The following is a 12676-nucleotide window of genomic DNA, read 5'->3' as shown; positions in this document are numbered from 1 at the left end:
ATAAAGTAGACCTAAAGTATTTGTTTTTATTCATAGGGGTACAGACTACAAGAGCAAGGAGGTTATGTTGAACTTGTACAAGACAAGTTTGAATATTGAGCCCAGTTCTGGGCGCCGCACTTTAAGAAAGATGTGAAGATATTGGCGAGAGTGCAGAAAAGATTCACAAGAAGGTTCCGGGGGAAAGGAAGTTCTTTTCTGAAGATTGATTGCAGAATTGGAACTGTTTTCCTTGCTGAAGAGAAGGCTGAGAGATCTGATAGAGGTATTTTTAGTAAGAAAATGGGGAGTAAGAATGAAGAATTTTGGTTTATTTACAGTTACGTTGTATAAAACTCCTGGTAGATCCCTACAGGATCTCTCCACGGTCGGTGCCTTACTGACTGACCTTTTATACACAAAGCTGAATGGAGTTCTCCCGCCCCTCAATAGGAGACTGTAAAATATCCACCAGATTAACTATCAGGCAAAGATGGAACTGGAGTCACTCTGAATAAAATATCAACAGCAATTGACTTTGTTTATTTTAGCCTACCTGTTGTACAGAAAGTTAGCAGGGAAATGGGAATATATCCGACCGGTGAATTCGGTGTAAAATCCATAACTCGGGAGTTTGGAGAGAGTGGTTCCTCACCCTTCCCCAGGATCCAGTGTGAAAGTGAAACAACTTTTCCGTTAGAGATGATTATCAAGGAATACATCACCTTTCCGGGACATTAATGTGGAGACTCAATGTGGGGAAATTCCAATCGTACTTTCCACTCATTTAAACACACATGATACATACATGATAAGGGTTTCGAAGGGTTTTTTCCGATTTCACGAAAGAGGAGATAGTGATTTAAGCAATAACAGGAAAAACGTAAAAAAAACATTTTGCCGGAAGGAATTTAAAACGTACATTGAGGCTGTGGGGGTCAGACAGGAATATGCTGTGTCCCAACTTTATAAGATCCTGGTAGTTGGGATTCAGACTCCTGCCTCTTCGGGACTTCAGGATCTGAGAGAGGCTTTTAAACCATTCATCCTGCTAAGGAGTTGGGACACATAAATGGGGAGGCTTGTGGAAGTTCACACACACACAAAACACAAGAAATAGAAGCAGGGATCGCCCACCAGGTCCTTCAACCCTGTCCCGCCATTCAAACCGATCTTAGCTGATCTATTCCGGCCTAAACTCCGTTTCTGCACCATTACCCCGGAGCCGCGAGCTATGGAATATTTATCCACCATCACTTTAAATATTTCTAATGATCCAGCTTCCGCTACCCTCCTGGAAACAGAATTCCAGAGATTCCCCACTCTCCGGGACAGAGAATTCCATAGAATCCCCACCCTCCGGGAAAGAGAATTCCAGAGATTCACCATCCTCCTGGACAGAGAATTCCAGAGATTCCCGAACCTCCGGGGCAGAGATTTCCAGTGATTCCCCGTGATTCCCCACCCTCCGGGACAGAGAATTCCAGAGATTCCCCACCCTCTGGGACAGAGAATTCCAAAGATTTCCCATCCTCCGGGACAGAGAATTCCAGAGTTTCCCCACCCTCCGGGGCAGAGAATTCCAGAGATTCCCAACCCTCAGGGAGAGAGAATTTCAGAGATTCACCTCCCTCCGGACAGAGAATTCCAGAGATTTCCCATCCTCCGGGACGGAGAATTCCAGAGATTCCCCACCCTCCAAATAGAGAATTCCAGAGATTCACCATCCTCCTGGACAGAGAATTCCAGAGATTCCCGAACCTCCGGGGCAGAGATTTCCAGTGATTCCCCGTGATTCCCCACCCTCCGGGACAGAGAATTCCAGAGATTCCCCACCCTCTGGGACAGAGAATTCCAGAGATTTCACATCCTCCGGGACAGAGAATTCCAGAGTTTCCCCACCCTCCGGGGCAGAGATTTCCAGAGATTCCCCACCCTCCAGGAGAGAGAATTCCCAAGGTTCCCTACCCTCCGGGACAGAGAATTCCAGAGATTCCCCTCCCTCCGGGACAGAGAATTTCTGTGATTCCCCACCCTCCGGGGCAGAGAATTTCAGAGATTCCCCACCCTCCGGGCCAGAGAATTCCAGAGATTCCTCTTCCTCTGGGAGAGAGAATTCCAGAGATTCCCCACCCTCTTGGGGCCGAGAATTCCAGAGATTCCCCATCCTCCTGGATAGAGAATTCCAGAGATTACCCTCCCTCCGGGACAGAGAATTCCAGAGATTCCCCATCCTCCGGGGCGGAGAATTCCAGAGATTCCCCACCCTCTGGGACAGAGAATTCCAGCGATTCCCCACCCTCCGGGACAGAGAATTCCAGAGATTACCCACCCTCTGTGGCAGAGATTTCCAGAGATTCCCCACACTCCGGGGCAGAGATTTCCAGAGATTTCCCCACCCTCCGGGGCAGAGATTTCCAGAGATTCCCCTCCCTCCGGGACAGAGAATTCCAGAGATTACCCACCCTCTGTGGCAGAGATTTCCAGAGATTCCCCACACTCCGGGGCAGAGATTTCCAGAGATTACCCACCCTCTGTGGCAGAGATTTCCAGAGATTCCCCACCCTCCGGGGCAGAGATTTCCAGAGATTCCCCACCTTCCGGGATAGAGAAATCCAGAGATTCACCACCCTCCGGGACAGAGAATTCTGGTCGTGCCTTACTGACACACGGTCGGTGCCTTACTGACTGACCTTTTATACACAAAGCTGAATGGAGTTCTCCCGCCCCTCAGCGGGGAAGCACGTACCCCGCGAGAAAGATAATCATTGCCACACTGTAAGTCCCATGTGGGATATGACAGTATTCAAAATCATGAGGTGTCTGGATAGAGTAATTAGGGAGAAACTGTTTCTACTCATGAAAGGATGAAGAACAAGAGGGCGAAGGAAGTAACTGCTCTGCCTGAGAGTGAGATGGCAGAAGGATCAATGGAGGCAGTCAAAAGGGAGTTAGACTGTGATCTGAAAAGGAAGAATGTGCAGGGTTATGGGAAGAAGGCAGGGGAGTGGCATTAGGTGCCTTGCTCATTCCGTAAGAAATCGGATCAGGAGGAGGCCATTCAGCCCATCGATTCTGCTCTGCCATTTAATAATATCATGGCATATCTAACACTTCCCAAGTCCACTTTGCTGCGTTCTCTCCGTAACCCTCCATTCCCCCCACTGATTTAAAAACCTGTCTATCTCAGCCTTGAAAATGTTCAAGGTCTTGGCCTCCACCGCTTCCTGGAGTAAGAATTCCAGCAGTTCACCACTCCGAGAGGAAATTCTTCCCCAAATCTGTCTCAAATGATAACTCCCTTAGTCTGCGACTATGTCCTCTGGCCCTACACTCTCCCATGAGTGGAAATATCCTCCCAACATTTACCCTGTCTGAACCCCTAAGAATCTTATGTTTCAATCAGATCACCTCTCGCTCTTCTGAACTCTAAGGAGCACAGACCAAACCCGTTTAATCTTTCTTCATGTGGCAGTCTCTCCATACCTGGGATCGTCCGAGTAAACCTGTACTGTCTCCAATGATAATATATCTAATAAATAGGGGACCAAAACGGTGTTCACTTTTCTAAATGTGGTCTCACTGGTACCCTGTACAGTTGCAGCTGTACTCCAGCCAATTTGAAATAAAAGCCAGCATTCCATTAGCCTCCCCGATTACCTTCTGCACCTGTACTTTCTGGGTTTCATGAACAAGGATCCCCAAGTTCCTTTGTGCTGAATGCCCTCCTTCTGCACTGATGGATTCCATGATTCTATGTCAACATCCTCAAAATTGGGAGGACCATAAATCAACATCTGCCCTGCAGTGTAGACCTGAGGCTAGGGAAATGATGATGTCTGTATACTTTGAAGAATGATGTATCTCAGTTTGGAAACCATAATACCATAAGACATAGGAACAGAATTAGGCCACTCGGCCCATCGGGTCTGTTCTGCCATTCAATCATGGCTGATATTTTTCTAATCCCCATTCTCCTAACTTCTCCCCATAACCCCTGACCCCCTTATTGATCAAGAACCTATCTATCTCTGTCTTAGAGACACTCAGTGATTTGGCCTCCACAGCCGTCTGCGGCAAAGAGTTCCACAGATTCACCACCCTCTGGCTGAAGGAATTCCTCCTCATCTCTGTTTTAAAGGGTCGTCCCTTTAGTCTGAGATTGTGTCCTCTGGGTCTAGTTTTTCCTACAAGTGGAAACATCCTCTCCACGTCCACTCTATCCCGGCCTCGCAGTATCCTGTAAGTTTCAATAAGATCCTCCCTCATCCTTCTAAACTCCAGCGAGTACAGATCCAGAGTCCTCAACCGTTCCTCATACGACAAGCTCTTCATTCCAGGGATCATTCTTGTGAACCTCCTCTGGATCCTTTCCAAGGCCAGCACATCCTTCCTTAGATACGGGGCCCAAAACTGCTCACAATACTCCTAATGTGGTCTGACCAGAGCCTCACATAGCCTCCGATGTACATCCCTGGTCTTCTAGCCCTCTCGACATGAATGCTAACATTGCATTTGCCTTCCTAACTGCCAACTGAACCTGCACATTAACCTTAAGAGAATCGCGAACAAGGACTCCCAAGTCCCTTTGTGCTTCTGATTTCCTAAGCATCTTGGAAACAACAGATACTTGCATTAATATTGGATAAAAGCAATACTGCGGATCCTGGAATGTGAAACCAAAAGATAAAATGTTGGAAAATCTCAGCAGCTCTGGCAGCATCCGAACTGTGAGGGTTACCCGGACTGGAAACGTTAGCTCTTTTCTCTCCCGACAAGATGCTGCTGAGATTTTCCAACATTTTCTCTTTTGGCTTGCATTTATATTATTTACTTGCCTGCCATGAAAAATGTTACAAAGTGACAGGGGTGCTGTGGAAGACGCAGCAGAATTGGACACTGAATAATGATCCCATTGCACAGAAGGGATGGGAACCAAATGTCCGGCCGGATGTCAGTGAGCTGCTCAGAGTTGGGGATGGGTGTGGGAACTCCACTCAGGGGATCTGCCCCGAGTTTCCCCACTGCAATGGACCCAGCACCGACATTGCTGCCTTCAAATCTATCGCTTGTCTTTAACTAGAAACTTACAGAGAAATGCCCTCTGCTCTGCGTGTTTTACACACAACAGGAAGTGTCAAAGTCACAAAGTGAGGCTTTTAGACGGCGTTGAGCCCCGCCCCCGGTCTCCTTTGTAGAACTTTATCGCTGAATGTTTTTAGAAAGAAGCCAGACATCCCCAAAGTCATATTTGCTACAATAGGAGAGTGTAAAATATCCACCAGATTAACTATCAGGCAAAGATGGAACTGGAGTCACTCTGAATAAAATATCAACAGCAATTGACTTTGTTTATTTTAGCCTACCTGTTATACAGAAAGTTAGCAGGGAAATGGGAATATATCCGACCGGTGAATTCGGTGTAAAATCCATAACTCGGGAGTTTGGAGAGAGTGGTTCCTCACCCTTCCCCAGGATCCAGTGTGAAAGTGAAACAACTTTTCCGTTAGAGATGATTATCAAGGAATGCACCTTTCCGGGACATTAATGTGGAGACTCAATGTGGGGAAATTCCAATCGTACTTTCCACTCATTTAAACACACATGATACATACATGATAAGGGTTTCGAAGGGTTTTTTCCGATTTCACGAAAGAGGAGATAGTGATTTAAGCAATAACAGGAAAAACGTAAAAAAAACATTTTGCCGGAAGGAATTTAAAACGTACATTGAGGCTGTGGGGGTCAGACAGGAATATGCTGTGTCCCAACTTTATAAGATCCTGGTAGTTGGGATTCAGACTCCTGCCTCTTCGGGACTTCAAGATCTGAGAGAGGCTTTTAAACCATTCATCCTGCTAAGGAGATGGAACACATAAATGGGGAGGCTTGTGGAAGTTCACACACACACAAAACACAAGAAATAGAAGCAGGGATCGCCCACCAGGTCCTTCAACCCTGACCCGCCATTCAAACCGATCTTAGCTGATCTATTCCGGCCCAAACTCCGTTTCTGCGCCATTACCCCGGAGCCGCGAGCTATGGAATATTTATCCACCATCACTTTAAATATTTCTAATGATCCAGCTTCCGCTACCCTCCTGGACACAGAATTCCAGAGATTCCCCACTCTCCGGGACAGAGAGTTCCAGAGATTCCCCACCCTCCGGACAGAGAATTCCAGAGATTCACCTCCCTCCGGGACAGAGAGTCCCAGAGATTCACCACCCTCCGGGACAGAGAATTCCAGAGATTCCCCACCCTCCGGACAGAGAATTCCAGAGATTCACCTCCCTCCGGGACAGAGAGTCCCAGAGATTCACCACCCTCCGGGACAGAGAATTCCAGAGATTCACCACCCTCCGGGACAGAGAATTCCAGAGAATCCCCACTCTCTGGGACAGAGAATTCCAGAGATTCACCTCCCTCCGGGACAGAGAGTTCCAGAGATTCCCCACTCTCCGGGACAGAGAATTCCAGAGATTCCCCACTCTCCGGGACAGAGAATTCCAGAGATTCCCCACTCTCCGGGAAAGAGAATTCCAGAGATTCACCTCCCTCCGGGACAGAGAATTCCAGAGATTCCCCACTCTCCGGGACAGAGAGTTCCAGAGATTCACCTCCCTCCGGGACAGAGAGTTCCAGAGATTCCCCACTCTCCGGGACGGAGAATTCCAGAGATTCCCCACTCTCCGGGACAGAGAATTCCAGAGATTCCCCACTCTCCGGGACAGAGAATTCCAGAGATTCACCTCCCTCCGGGACAGAGAATTCCAGAGATTCCCCACTCTCCGGGACAGAGAATTCCAGAGATTCACCTCCCTCCGGGACAGAGAGTTCCAGAGATTCACCACCCTCCGGGACAGAGAATTCCAGAGATTCACCACCCCATCCGGGGCAGAGAATTCCAGAGATTCACCTCCCTCCAGGACAGAGAGTTCCAGAGATTCCCCACTCTCTGGGACAGAGAATTCCAGAGATTCACCTCCCTCCGGGACAGAGAGTTCCAGAGATTCACCTCCTTCCGGGACAGAGAGTTCCAGAGATAAACCACCCTCCGGGAAAGAGAATTACAGAGATTCCCCATCCTCCGGGACAGAGAATTTCAGAGATTGCCCACTCTCCGGGACAGAGAATTCCAGAGATTCACCTCCCTCCGGGACAGAGAGTTCCAGAGATTCAACTCCCTCCGGGACAGAGAATTTCAGAGATTCACCTCCCTCCAGACAGAAAATTCCAGAGATTCCCCATCCACCGGGACGGAGAATTCCAGAGATTTCCCTCCCTCCAGGACAGAGAATTCCAGAGATTCCCCATCCTCCTGGACAGAGAATTCCAGAGATTCCCCACTCTCTGGGACAGAGAATTCCAGAGATTCCCCACCCTCCGGGGCAGAGATTTCCGGTGATTCCCCACCCTCCGGGACAGAGAATTCCAGAGATTCCCCACCCTCCGGGACAGAGAATTCCAGAGATTTCCCATCCTCCGGGACAGAGAATTCCAGAGATTCCCCACCCTCCGGGGCAGAGAATTCCAGAGATTCCCAACCCTCCGGGACAGAGAATTCCAAGGATTCCCCACCCTCCGGGGCAGAGATTTCCAGAGATTCCCCACCCTCCATGAGAGAGAATTCCCAAGATTCCCTACCCTCCGGGACAGAGAATTCCAGAGATTCCCCTCCCTCCGGGACAGAGAATTTCTGTGATTCCCCACCGTGATTCCCGACCCTCCGGGGCAGAGAATTTCAGAGATTCCCCACCCTCCGGGCCAGAGAATTCCAGAGATTCCTCATCCTCTGGGAGAGAGAATTCCAGAGATTCCCCACCCTCTTGGGGCCGAGAATTCCAGAGATTCCCCATCCTCCTGGACAGAGAATTCCAGAGATTACCCTCCCTCCGGGACAGAGAATTCCAGAGATTCCCCATCCTCCGGGACGGAGAATTCCAGAGATTCCCCTCCCTCCAGGACAGAGAATTCCAGAGATTCCCCACCCTCTGGGACAGAGAATTCCAGCGATTCCCCACTCTCCGGGACAGAGAATTCCAGAGATTACCCACCCTCCGGGGCAGAGATTTCCAGAGATTCCCCACCCTCCGGGGCAGAGATTTCCAGAGATTCCCCACCCTCCGGGGCAGAGATTTCCAGAGATTACCCTCCCTCCGGGACAGAGAATTCCAGAGATTCCCCATCCTCCGGGACGGAGAATTCCAGAGATTCCCCTCCCTCCAGGACAGAGAATTCCAGAGATTCCCCACCCTCTGGGACAGAGAATTCCAGCGATTCCCCACTCTCCGGGACAGAGAATTCCAGAGATTACCCACCCTCCGGGGCAGAGATTTCCAGAGATTCCCCACCCTCCGGGGCAGAGATTTCCAGAGATTCCCCACCCTCCGGGGCAGAGATTTCCAGAGATTCCCCACCCTCCGGGGCAGAGATTTCCAGAGATTCCCCACCCACCGGGGCAGAGATTTCCAGAGATTCACCACCCTCCGGGACAGAGAATTCCATCCCATGGACCAGACCCGGTGTTACTGCCAACACAGTGCCCACACCCTGCAGTTTGCAGGGGGGTCGTGCGGGTGGGATGTGGTGAACCTGGAGGCGATCAGAGCATCCCGTACGAGTTGGCCCAGTCGCACGTGACATGTGGCCCCCTGTGCGTGCCTGGGACCCATGTCCTGCCCATGCTCCTTCTCACCCGCATCCTCATCGTTGGACTAGGCCTGGCGTTCATCCTCCTCTTCCAGCATGTCGCCTCTCTGCTGTGCGATGTTGTGGAGATTGGAAGAGAGAATAACCCGATGAGAAGGGTCTTTAATTTTATGCTGCCCACTTTCCCCTGGCAGCGGGAGGTGTAGACAGTCAATGGGTGGGAGGTAGGGTCACCTGATAGACTGGGCTGTGTTCACAACTCTCTGTAGTTTCTTACAATCTTGGGCCGAGCAGTTGCCATACCAGGCTGTGATGCAGCCAGATAGTATGTTTTCTATGGTGCATATGTAAAAGTTAGTAAGTGTCAACTTGGGCATGCTGTATTTCCTTAGTTTCCTGAGGAAGTATAGGCGCTGGTGTGATTTCTTGGTCGTAGCATCGACGTGGGTGGACCAGGACAGGTTGTTGGTGATGTGCACACCTAGGAATTTGAAGCTGTCGACCATCTCCACCTCGGCCCCGTTGATGCTGACAGGGGTGTGTACAGTACTTTGCTTCCTGAAGTCAATGACCATTGAGGGAGAGATTGTTGTTGTAACACCACTCCACTAGGTTCTCTACCTTCCTCCTGTATTTTGATTTATCATTGTTCAAGATCCAACCTTCTACAGTTGTGTTGTCAGCAGACTTGTAGATGGAGTTGGAGCCCAATTTTGCCACACAGTCGTGTATGTAGTGAGTATATAGGGAGCTAAGTACACAGCCTTGTGGGGCCCTGGTATTGAGGACTATCGTGGAGAAAGTGTCTTTGTTTACCTTTACATTGGCAAGCATTGGGAAATAGAATCCCACCGACAGCGAACGCCGTACCACTGTGAAACACAAGGCTGAAGAACCAGGGAATCCCACCCTATGTTCTTCTCTCCTCACTCTGGGAGCACAAATCAGAAAGCGATTCTCAATCCTTAGCCATGCAAATATTTGTGTGCCGAGATTTGCGCGGGATTCCTGCGAATGGGCCGCAATTTTGAGCGAGAGGACCGATAGCGTAGTCCCGCGGCTGTCTCCCCCTACAACGCATATCAGCCCCCTCCGCAACGCAATTCAGACCCCCGGACCCCCTTACCACCCCACCCCCCCCAGTACAGGGGTGAACCGACCCTCCCCCACTGCCCCCATCAGAGTCCCCCTAAATAAAGGTACCCAACACAGAACACCTAAATAAAGCGATCCCTCACAGAAAGCCCCTAAATAAAGAGACCACCTAAAAAAGAGACCGGCTAAATAAAGAGACACCCCTGTCTGGAACTAGAGAGCAGTCCACACAGAGGCAGTGACAAAAATCACTGCTTTAGCACTCACCTGGGTAATAACCTGCTGGCTCAAACAGAGTAAGCAGCACCTGTCAATTTCTCCAAAGAGAAAACCAGTCAGCTGGGTTTAAACCCCCTCAGATCTTTGATCTGCAAACCATTCGTTCATTTCTCTTGATATTGATTGTACTGGGCTGTGTTTCTGCACACCCAGCTGTCAACCTTGTTCCACTTGTCACCCTTCATGGTCGAATAACTTTGAAATGGTCAGCTATGAAACTAACAGCAATGTTTATAAACATCAAGCTTTGATTGTCAGCTCCTGGACCACTTCAAACAGAATTAAGTGCTTTCTGTTAGTTTCATAGCTGGCCACTTCAAAGTCACTCAGCTGTGAAGGTAAAGAGAAACGCGTCAAATAACACAAAAAGACATTGGGCTCTCGTCCTCGCACCAAGAATCAAGCAGGTAATTTAGCCCACTAAGGGGTCAATTGACCTCACATTTTACATGGCGTGTCTATGTTTATGGTTGGCGGGTGGTCCAATTGGCCAGGCGAACTTTATGCTTTTGCTGCAACCTTGATCCAGGGTGAGATGAATTGTTAGAGCTGAAATAAACTTTTGAAAAGTCTCTGGGGCCTGAGGTTTGACCCCGCACCTCCCTTCCCCCCACTCCCCTCACCACTGCCCCGTCGGTGGCCGGCACCATGCGGGCCTCTGGCCCTGACACCCGTCCCTGATGCCAGGGGTACCATTGGCTGGCATTAGCCTCGCTGCCGTGGGTGTTTCCCTGGGTGGTTCGCCGGTGGGTGGCGGCCGGTTGGGCGGGGGAGCGATGTGGCGGGGAGGTGGGGTGAGGGGGTGGGGGCACCCATACAGCCAGTGTCACTGTGATGAACCAGGGGCTAGTAGGTGTGTAGCAAGATGGCTGCCGTAATGACAGTCCGTGCCTGGACACCGCCGCAGTCCCGTGGGGGTTCACCCCAGCCACTCGGCCTATTCCCCCGTCCCCCGGCTCTGGCAGGGCCCCCGTCACCCCAGCCAGCACGGCTAATGTCCGGGCTGGCAGCCCATTGTCGCTCCTCTCCGTGTCCTTCCTCCTCTCTCTCTCTCTCTCTCAGCAGCCACCGTGCCAGGTTCACGATTTTTAAAAGCACACATGGACCACGTCATCGGAAACTTGGCCCTTTGGAGGCGGAGAATCGTGGGTGGGCCCACTGATGAGATGCAAACGGTGTTTAAACTACGTACGGCATGTGGCGCATTTATGCCATTTTCGGGGTGCCAGAGCATTGGCATCAAATCGGCGCCTGCCGCAATTTTGTATATCGGAAGCTATTTTCTGCCCAATCGCAATTCCCAATTTCGGAGTCGGCCAACGGAGAATCCTGCCTAATATTGTTCCAGGATTTGCATTTGATCTTAATTAGCTTTTAGGACAATAATTCTTCAATAAAAAGTTTACTTGTTCAAATATATCACATTGATAGACTATGACTTTGTCCGAAACAGTTGTTATATCATTATCTACAATTTTAGTTTATTTGTGCAAATATCTGGAGAGATTGCAAAAAATCAGCTTCATAAAATGGAATAAAATAAAAACATTAAAACAAAGAGTCATATGGACATGAAACTTAGGGTGAGATCTTCTGGCTGTTCACGCCGCTGTTATCGTCTGCTCCCGCTGACAGCGCACCCTACCACAGGCTTCCCGGCAGAATGGGGTGGATTCAATGGGAAATCCCATTACACCACGGGGAGGCCAGAGAATCTCGCCTGATAACTGTTCCTCTCTCCTCAGATGCTGCCAGACTTGCTGAGTTCACCCAGCATTTTCTGTTTTTGTTTCATACAATGGATGGTACATTAATGAAATGACACAGTATACACAGCACATACTCAGAAAACAATAGTCATCATAGTTCAAAGGTGTAACTGTTTAAAACTATACATTTATAAAAACAATATTTATGCCATAACAGAAACAGTGTATTGCGTGGTATAAATAACTGGCATTTAGATATCGTTTGTAGTAAAACTACCCAAGCTTCTTCACAAGAGAGCGATGAAACATAATTTAACACTGAGTCACATAAGGAGATCTTAGGACAGAAAAATAAAGAATTGCATTCATATAGTCCGTGGGCGGTGCAGTGTCTCAGTGGGTTAGCACTGCAGCCTCACAGCGCCAGGGACCTGGGTTCAATTCCAGCGTTGGGTGACTGTGTGGAGTTTGTACCTCTCCCCGTATCTGCATGAGTTTCCTCCGGATGCTCTGTTTACCTCCCACATCCAAGATGTACAGGTTAGGTGGATTGACCATGCTAAATTGTCCCTTAGTGTCTAAAAGGTTAGGTGGGATTACTGGGTTACAGGGATAGGGTGGCGGGGATGGGATGCTCTTTCAAAGGTTAGGTGCAGACTCAATGGCCTCCTTCTGCACACCAGGGATTCTATGATAGCCCCCTTTAATGACCACGGGACATCCCAAAACACTTTCATCCAAAGTATTGTTTTGAAGTTTTCTCACTGTGATACTGTATGAAATATAGCAGCCAGTTTATGTACAACAAGCTCCCACAAACAACAATGAAATAAAGAGATAATGGGCGCAATTTCATGGCCTCGTTGCGCCCGACTAGATGATGTGATGAGGTCATTGAATCTCGCGAGAGGCCTCTCTTGAGATTCTCATAAGGTCCACAAAATTATGAGGGGTATAGACAG

The 12676-nt window shown here is 49.3% G+C and overlaps 1 protein-coding gene across 1 annotated transcript in view; it reads right to left on the bottom strand.

The window, feature by feature from the left end:
• Window positions 1-12676, bottom strand: part of LOC140403216 (uncharacterized) — a 220242-nt gene that overhangs the window by 147554 nt on the left and 60012 nt on the right. The window lies entirely within an intron of this gene.

The sequence above is a fragment of the Scyliorhinus torazame genome, chromosome 27, assembly GCF_047496885.1.
Source record: "Scyliorhinus torazame isolate Kashiwa2021f chromosome 27, sScyTor2.1, whole genome shotgun sequence".
Classification (NCBI taxonomy): Eukaryota; Metazoa; Chordata; class Chondrichthyes; order Carcharhiniformes; family Scyliorhinidae; genus Scyliorhinus; species Scyliorhinus torazame.
The sequence above is the reverse complement of the archived record's forward strand: the minus strand, read 5'-3'. Positions and strand labels throughout refer to the sequence as shown.